The following is a 9,553-nucleotide window of genomic DNA, read 5'->3' on the forward strand; positions in this document are numbered from 1 at the left end:
CTTAAACCCTAATTGGATAACTTAGGCCCTAAGCAATCCAATACCCTAATTGATAAGCCTTGGATGAAATCTAAGCCTATCCAAAGCCCTAGAAATCGTCCACCATTATCCATAAGGGATTTATAGCCCAAAGTATAACTATCAATCAATTGACAATTTATGCCCCTTTATTCAATTAATCTCTTTAAGTCACCAAATTAATTCCTAATTAATTCATGACTTATATTAATCAAATAATAATATTATTATTCCTTATATTATTCTCATAATATATTAATAATATTTCTTCTCTCATAATAAATCATCCTGTCAAGTTGCTATGGTGAAGGCAACCCAAAAGGACCATGCACAACCGGGTCAAATACTTGCCTAATATAGTTGCAGCCTTAGACACTATTCCAACAGTCTCCCATTTGGATAAGTCTAGTAACTATATACAAGTATAATCCGATTAGCAATCGTAGCTCTCAAAGACGCTATCAAACTCTGATCTAATCAATCTTGTCCTTTAGATAAGAGATCGTACAGTCCTCTGTTTAGATATCATGCTGACAATTCTATTGAACAATTTGTCTAGCATTTGGTTTCTCGATATCCGATTTATTTGACATAGAACTTAATCGAACACATCAATTCAGTTCTGACCGGGCCCGACACATAAGTCAAATCAAATCATCGAGCGGCCGAGATATCGCTTTTACCCTCTTAGGATAAAAGTAACAGATAAACTTCGACTTATATGCATTTACTTATTCATTAATCAACTACACACAACAATGCGTTTTATAACATCAAGTTACTGATGCGGTTTCGCATTATCAATGTATAACCAATTAACAAATAACAAACCATATATCTTGGTTTTAAGACCATATGATATTATCGTCTTGCGATCACCCTTTTATCACATTCCATAAGGTGATTCCAGCAAGCGCGGGTTTATTCCAATGCTCAAAACTAGTTCATAAGCACTCATGAACGTTGCAGCAAACTTTTGCTATGTCTAATACCATTTAGACAATCTACACACCAATTCATGACAATCTTCATTCATACCTACTTCCAATATATGAACGATTGTGGACAATTTGAATAATTCGATTATTCTTAATAAACTCAATTATTCTGGAAGTCAAAACATGCAAAGTGAAACAATAGTTAAACAATTAACATAAGACATTAACATTACTCATAAATAATACTCTTTTATTTAATCATCAAATGTTAATTACATTTATCTATTACACGTTTCCAAAACTATCTAATCTATACTAATATCATCCTTCAGCCCAATACTCCTAGCATGCTGCAAGTACTTAACCCTACTCAGTCCCTTCGTAAGCGGATCTGCTGGGTTATCTTCTGATGATATCCTCTTCACTACGAGTTTTCCTTCTTCTACACGATGTCTAATAAAGTGATATTTTCTGTCGATATGTCAAGATCTACCATGATCCCTCGGTTCCTTGGTCAAGGCAACCGCTCCTTCATTATCACAGAAAATCTCCATTGGCTCCTTTATGGTAGGTACAACTCCAAGATCACCGATGAAGTTCTTCAACCATATTGCCTCCTTCGACGCTTCGCTCGCTGCAATGTACTCTAATTCACACATTGAATCAGCTACGGTTTCTTGCTTGGAACTTTTCCAAGTTACTGCTCCTCCATTCAGGGTAAAGACCCAGCCCGACTGCGAACGATAGTTGTCCCTGTCGGTCTGAAAGCTGGCGTCACTATACCCTCGCACCTTCAAGTCATCACTCCCTCCGAGGACTAAGAACCATTCCTTCGTCCTCCGAAGGTACTTAAGGATATTCTTGACCGCAATCCAATGGGCTCTGCCAAGGTTCCCTTGATATCTACTAACCATGCTCAAAGCAAAGGCTACATCAGGGCAAGTACAAGTCATAGCATACATGATTGAGCCAACTGCAGAAGCGTATGGAACTCGGCTCATTTCAGCTATTTCAGCTTCGGTACTCGGACTTTGAGTCTTACTCAACTTGGCATTACACTGTATCGGTAATTCTCCCTTCTTCGAGTTTTCCATACTAAAACGTTTCAGTACTTTATCCAAGTAAGTGTTCTGACTAAGTCCTATTAGTCTCTTATTTCGTTCTCTCACTATCCTTATTCCTAAAATATAGGAAGCCTCTCCGAGGTCCTTCATAGCGAAGCACTTCCCGATCCAGAACTTAACCTCCTGCAGAGTCGGGACGTCGTTTCCTATGGGTAGTATGTCATCGACATACAGAACGAGGAAGCTTACTATACTCCCACTGGCTTTGACATATACACATGATTCATCTTCGCTTCGTACAAATCCAAACTCTCTGACTTTCTCATCGAAGCAAAGATATCATCTGCGAGATGCTTGCTTAAGTCCATAAATGGACTTCTCAAGCTTACACACTCTATTTGGAAGCTTCGGATCGACAAAACCCTCTGGCTGAGCCATGTAAACATCCTCAGCCAACTTCCCATTACGGAAAGCGGTCTTGACATCCATTTGCCAAATCTCATAATCATGAAATGCGGCAATTGCTAGCATCACCCTAATAGATTTTATCTTCGCAACTGGTGAGAAGGTCTCATCATAGTCAACTCCGAGAGTTTGAGTAAAGCCCTTCGCAACCAATTGCGCCTTATATGTGTGTACATTTTCATCCACGTCGGTCTTCTTCTTGAAGATCCATTTGCACCCAACGGCCTTACGTCCGGGTACATTATCAACCAAATTCCAAACTTGGTTGTCATACATGGACTGGATCTCGCTGTCCATTGCCTCTTTCCATTTCGCAGACTCCGGGCCTGCCATGGCTTCCTTATAGCTATTAGGTTCATCTAGATTTATTAGTGTACCATCACTAATATACATATCCCCTTTGGTAGTAATATGAAAACCATAAAACTGGGGTTGAACTCTAACTCTTTCGGAACGTCTAAGAGGTAAGGACTCGTCAATCGGTTCAACCGGAGTTTCCTCCTTGGGTTGAGTGCCAGTGGTAGAGGTTCCTTCATCTATCGACTCTTGAATCTCTTCAAGCTCGATTTGCCTCCCACTGTCTCCTTGGCTTATGAGTTCTCGCTCTCGGAAAACTCCTCTCCTCGCAACGAAAACAACATTGTCCTTCGGTCTATAGAAGAGATATCCAAAGGATTTCTGCGGGTAGCCGATGAAAATACATCGCTCACTACGTGGTTCGAGCTTGTTGTGAGTATCTCGTCTTACGAAAGCCTCGCAACCCCAAACCTTGATATGTGCTAACGAGGGAGCTTTCCCTGTCCACATCCCGTAAGGTGTTTTGGCAACCTTCTTAGTAGCGACTCGGTTAAGGATTTGGGCGACAGTCTCTAAGGCATACCCCCAAAAAGAGGTAGGTAGTGAAGCACGACTCATCATAGAGCGAACCATGTCTAAGAAGGTTCGATTACGCCTTTCTGCCACACCATTTAACTGCGGTGTCCTAGGTGGCGTCAATTGTGAAACTATTCCACACTCCTTGAGATAGTCGTGGAATTCAAGACTTAGGTACTCTCCTCCTCGATCGGATCGAAGCATCTTGATTTTCCTGCCCAATTGATTCTCCACTTCATTCTTGAACTCTTTGAACTTTTCAAACGTTTCTGACTTTTGCTTGATTAAGTAGATATACCCATATCTACTATAGTCATCGGTAAAAGTCATATAGAAGCAGTTTCCATCCTTCGTGGTTGATCTAAACGGTCCACATACATCGGTATGTATTAGGTCCAATAGACCCTCACTCCTTTCACATGTACTAGTGAAGGGTGACTTAGTCATCTTTCCAAGCAAACAAGACTCGCATGTGTCATCTTCCCTAAGGTCGTATGACTCCAACACTCCATCCTTTTGGAGTTGGGCGATGTGCTTCTTGTTGACATGTGCAAGACGACAATGCCACAAGGATTCTTTATCCATACCATTGGAAGAATCCATGCATAAAACATCATTTCCTAAGTTATCTACAATCATAAAAGTTTCATAAATTCCATTATACGATATTGCTTCAAAATGTAAGACACCATTTAGATAAGCAAGAATAGAACCATTCTCATTATTAAAAGAAAATCTAAAACGTTGTCCAAACAAACCATGAAATGAAATGATGTTTCTTTCCATTTCTGGAGAATAGCAACAATTGCTCAAATCTAAACATAAACCATTCCTAAGCACTAAAGAATACACTCCAATCTTGGTCACAGGCGACGATTTTCTGTTCCCCATGATTAGATTTATTCTTCCATGCTCCACATCCCTATTTCTTCTTAGTCCCAGCAATTCAGAACAAATATAGTAACCACAACCGGTATCAAGGACCCAAGAAATAGCATGAGATGAATCGTTAGATTTAATTGTGTATATACCTGCGAAAGATGGCTTGATCTTTCCTTCCCTGATGGCTTGCAGGTAGTCTGGGCAGCTTCTCTTCCAATGCCCTATCTTATGGCAATGACGGCAATCTGCCTCTTTTGGGTTAGGGTTAGGCTTAGCGGGATCAACTTTGGTCCCACTAGAAGAGGAACCATCTCAGGACTTTCCCTTGCGGTGGCTCTTAGATGGAGCCTTCCTCTTCTTGCCTCTTCCTTGCCCAATGGCCAAAACAGAAGCAGCGGGTGGATTGGGAGTGGGTGCAACAGACTTGTCCTTGAGGTTGCTTTCAGCAACCCTAAGGAGACCTTGGAGCTTACTTAGGGTGAACTCTTCCTTGTTCAGGGTTTCTTTCCAAAGCACAAGTGCCGATTTCCTTAACCCTTGGGGTCTATTTATACTTGTAAGGCTCCTAGGGTTTCACCCTTAAACCCTAATTGGATAACTTAGGCCCTAAGCAATCCAATACCCTAATTGATAAGCCTTCGACGAAATCTAAGCTTATCCAAAGCCCTAGAAATCGTCCACCATTATCCATAAGGGATTTATAGCCCAAAGTATAACTATCAATCAATTGACAGTTTATGCCCCCTTATTCAATTAATCTCTTTAAGTCACCAAATTAATTCCTAATTAATTTATGACTTATATTAATCAAATAATAATATTATTATTCCTTATATTATTCTCATAATATATTAATAATATTTCTTCTCTCATAATAAATCATCCTGTCAAGTTGCTATGGTGAAGGCAACCCAAAAGGACTATGCATAACCAGGTCAAATACTTGCCTAATATAGTTGCAGCCTTAGACACTATTCCAACACTAGGCTCACAAGGTTTCAAGGAATCAAAATCAACTACAAGGTATGTAATTCTAGCCATCCTTTTAGGAAAAAGTTCCCCGTGTATTCTAGATAGGATTATGAACCTTGGAAACCATATTTAGGGTTGCATGTACACTTAGGAAGTGTTAGAATGCTCAAAACCCATCATTGGTATCAGAGACTATGCTTGTTTGTGAATACTTGATGCAAAATAGTGTTGAAAAATTGATTTTTTTGTTGTCTGCTCAGGGGACTCGACGAGTCCATGGGGAGGACTCGAAGAGTCCAAGTGAAAATGCAACCAACTCGGCGAGTCAGTTCGTGTACTCGGCGAGTTGGTCCTGCAGAATGCAGAAATTCGATCTGTGCTGCTGGAAATGGACTAGAAACATTACCCTAAACTGTTTTGGTGTTATAAAACTTGTTTTAGATTGTGTAATGGTTGTTCTAATCCATTTACAATGGATAATATCATTTTTTCGTGATTATATGTGTTCATATGTTCTTGAAATGTTGATATGAATATTCATGTTCTTATAAGTTCTTGATAGATCATATGAGTTACTTGTTTATCTGATTAATTCATGATCTTTATGTGTTTTAATGGAGTCCATAACTTCTCCTCAAGTTATGGATAACCAAAAGTCTCTTTGTGTTAAAAGACATTAAAAGAACACATAAGTTATAAAATGAAGAGTCTTCATTTTAATGACTCATAAGTTATGAATTTGAAAGGTTTTGTAAAGTTACAAAACTTGCCCTCAAGTTTTGGAACATGTAAAGTCACTTAATAAACTTTAGTTCCAACCCTTAGTTTTTTAAAAGTTAAAAATCAACCCTTATATTTTATAATATTATAAGTTAATAATATATATATATATATATATATGTGTGTGTGTGTGTGTGTGTGTGTATAAGATCAAGTCGTCTTACCGCTAGTACGCCTCATTCACGAAGTCGACCTATAAGGGGGGTATAAGGTTGTTGCCTATAAAATGGCAACTTAATGGGTGTCCACTCTCACCCACCGCTTCCTTGATCGGTGGAGGGTCGTTAGCCGAACGGGTAGGACAAGGACTTATAAATTCTCATTAAAAGTATGATGAATATTATAAAGTAACTAAATGCTTTTATTAAATTCCCAATCTTAGTTACTTTAGGAAAATGTGAATAAGGTGCTAATCCATGAAATTACACTTTACACTTTGTTTAAGTCGTTGGTGGAGCGTGTGTGGTTAACCGACACACTAACTTGGACTTAACAAGGTAGGTAAAGGGTGACTTAAGGTTTATCATAGTATCGATAGAGCGTGTCTGGTTTACCAGCACATCGATTGAGTGATAAACTTTAAGGGTACCAAGTGATTTGCATGGTTACTTCACACCTCGTTTTGTGATCCTCGGTATCCCAGTCACAAAACTTGGAGAGCACACTCGAGATTGAAACATTCCTTTGAAAAGTTCATTGAATCTCAAAAGAATCTAGGAATTTCTAAGAACCAATTAAAAACCTAATATTTATATTTCGTTTTTCATGGTGGAAATTGGTGAATCGTCATTCACCTACCTTTCAAATATGTTATAGCTTGGATTACGGCATACCTCTTCTAGGTTATAATATATTGTGATTGGATCCTAGCCTTAATATTACATTTGGGTGTTTTATTAAGGACTCTCTTAATATCTAAACTAATTGTGTTCTCTTCTTTCAGATGTTTTCAAACAATGCTACTTCTGGCTCTAATCCTAATGACTCATCTACCCTTATGAACTTGTGTGGGAAAGTCACTTTTGATGGATCCAACTTCAATGAATGGATCAGAAACATCAGGATGATTACCCGCTACGAGGACAAAGAATATGTCCTCGATAAGGAGCTTAAGGAGATTGATGAGACCACTACAACTCCCCATGAGATCGCTGACTTCCGGGCACATGAAAAGGATGCTACCAAAGTGGCATGCATCATGTTGGCCACCATGACAGCGGAACTCCAAAAGTCCTATGAGGACTTCTACCTTTTTGAAATGCACCAAGATCTGATGGAAAGATACCATCAAAGTGCACGACAAGAGAGGTATAAAATCATCTGCTCCATCATAACAACCATTATGAAGGACGAAGAATCCGTCACGAGCCACATGCAAAAAATGCAAAGGTATGTGGATCGTTTGTTGAAGATTAATGTGAACTTCCCTGAGGAGCTTGCAATAGATATCATTTTGCACTCCTTACTCTCATGCTATGATCAATTCTGCATGACATATCACATGAATAAGGAAGAGGTCACACTCAGCAAACTTCAGGGACTCCTCAAGACCACAGAAACAGGTCTAAAAGGTAAGTCGGTTGTTAACACTCCTACTCCAAACTCTGCCCCTGTCTTGGCAATCGGGAAAGGTAGAGGAAATAAGAGGAATAGCTCTTCGAAGGGTACCAAGGCTAGGACCCTTGATGGCTCTTCTTCAAGTGGAACCAAGAAAGGTTTCTTCACTCTTTCTGACCCAAAAGATGCTGAACGCTTCTATTGTCATGAAAAGTCACATTGGAAGCGGAACTGACCAAAGTACCAGCAAGATGTGAAGGATGGGAAAGTTAAACCCAACCATGCAAGTATTTACACTATCTTATCTAATAACTCACCCCATTCTAACTCTTGGGTCCTTGATACCGGTTGCGGTATTCATATCTGTTCTGATTTGCAGGGACTAAAAAGAAGTTAGAATGTGGAGCATGGAAGAATAAACTTAATCATGGGGAATAGGAAAGTGTTACCTGTCACCAAGATTGGAGTTTATACTTTATCGCTAAGTAGTGGGTTTAGTTTAGATTTGAATAAATGTTGTTATTCGCCAGAAATGGCAAGAAATACTATTTCCTTTCATGCATTGTATAAACAAGGTTTCACATTTTCATTTGATAATGAAGTTGGTTCAATTAATGCTTTCTTTAATAAGGTTCTTTATTTTAAGGCATTACCTTGTGAGGGTGTGTATGAAAATATATTGGTGGTTGATAAATTAGGAAATAATGCATTGTGTAATGATTCTGTTAATGATAATAACTTAGATAAAGCATCATTATGGCATTGTCGTCTTGGACATATAAGCAAGAAACGCATAGGCCAACTCCAAAAGGATGGAGTCTTGGAGTCATTTGACCTAAAGTCAGATGATAGTTGCGAATCATGCTTACTTGGAAAAATGACAAAGTCACCCTTCACAGGTTCTTGTGAGGGGGATGAAGGTTTGTTGGATCTTGTACACACGGATGTGTGTGGACCCTTCAAACATGCCACAAGGGATGCTAATCGTTATTATTTCACTTTTACTGATGATTATAGTAGATATGGATATGTCTACTTAATCAAGCATAAGTCAGAGACTTTTGAAAGGTTTAAAGAATTTAAATAGGAAGTCGAGAATCAATTGGGAAGGAACATTAAGATGCTTCGATCCGATCGAGGTGGTGAGTATCTTAGTTCAAAGTTCCTCGACTATCTTAGGGAACGTGGGATTGTCTCACAATTGACACCTCCCAGGACACCGCAGTTGAATGGTGTAGCTGAGAGGCGTAATCGAACCTTGTTGGATATGGTTCGTTCCATGATGAGTCGAGCTTCGCTACCAATCTCATTTTGGGGGTATGCCTTAGAGACTGCCACCCATATCCTTAATCTAGTCCCTACAAAGAAAGTTGTCAAAACTCCTCATGAGATGTGTACTGGTAAAGTACCAAAACTATACCACATCAAGATTTGGGGTTACGAGGCTTTCGTGAGACGTGAGACTCATGATAAGCTCGAACCTCGAAGTGAGAGGTGTATTTTCATCGGCTACCCACAGAAATCCTTTGGTTACCTCTTATACAAACCTAGTGAACATGTGGTCTTTGTAGCAAGGAGGGCTTTCGTTCGAGAGAGAGAGAGTTCATAAGCCAAGGAAACAGTGGGAGGCAAGTTGAAATTGAAGAAATCAAGAGTCAAGTGGTGAAGGAACTTCAAACCCTAGCACTCAACTTGAGGAGGAAACTCCTGTTAAGCCAATTGACAAGTCTGTACCTCTGAGGCATTCCACAAGGGTTAGGAATGCACCTGAGCATTACTATGGATTCCATATTACTGCGGAAGGTGATACACTTATCAGTGATGAGACACTGATAGGCCTGGATGAACCTAACAGTTATGCGGAAGCCATGACAGGCCCTGAGTCAGCCAAATGGAAAGAGGCAATGGACAGCGAGATACAGTCCATATATGACATTCAAGTTTGGAACTTGGTTGAGAATGTACCAGTTCGTAAGACTGTAGGGTGCAAATGGATCTTCAAGA

This window comes from Lactuca sativa, chromosome 6, assembly GCF_002870075.4.
Source record: "Lactuca sativa cultivar Salinas chromosome 6, Lsat_Salinas_v11, whole genome shotgun sequence".
In the NCBI taxonomy this organism is placed as follows: Eukaryota; Viridiplantae; Streptophyta; class Magnoliopsida; order Asterales; family Asteraceae; genus Lactuca; species Lactuca sativa.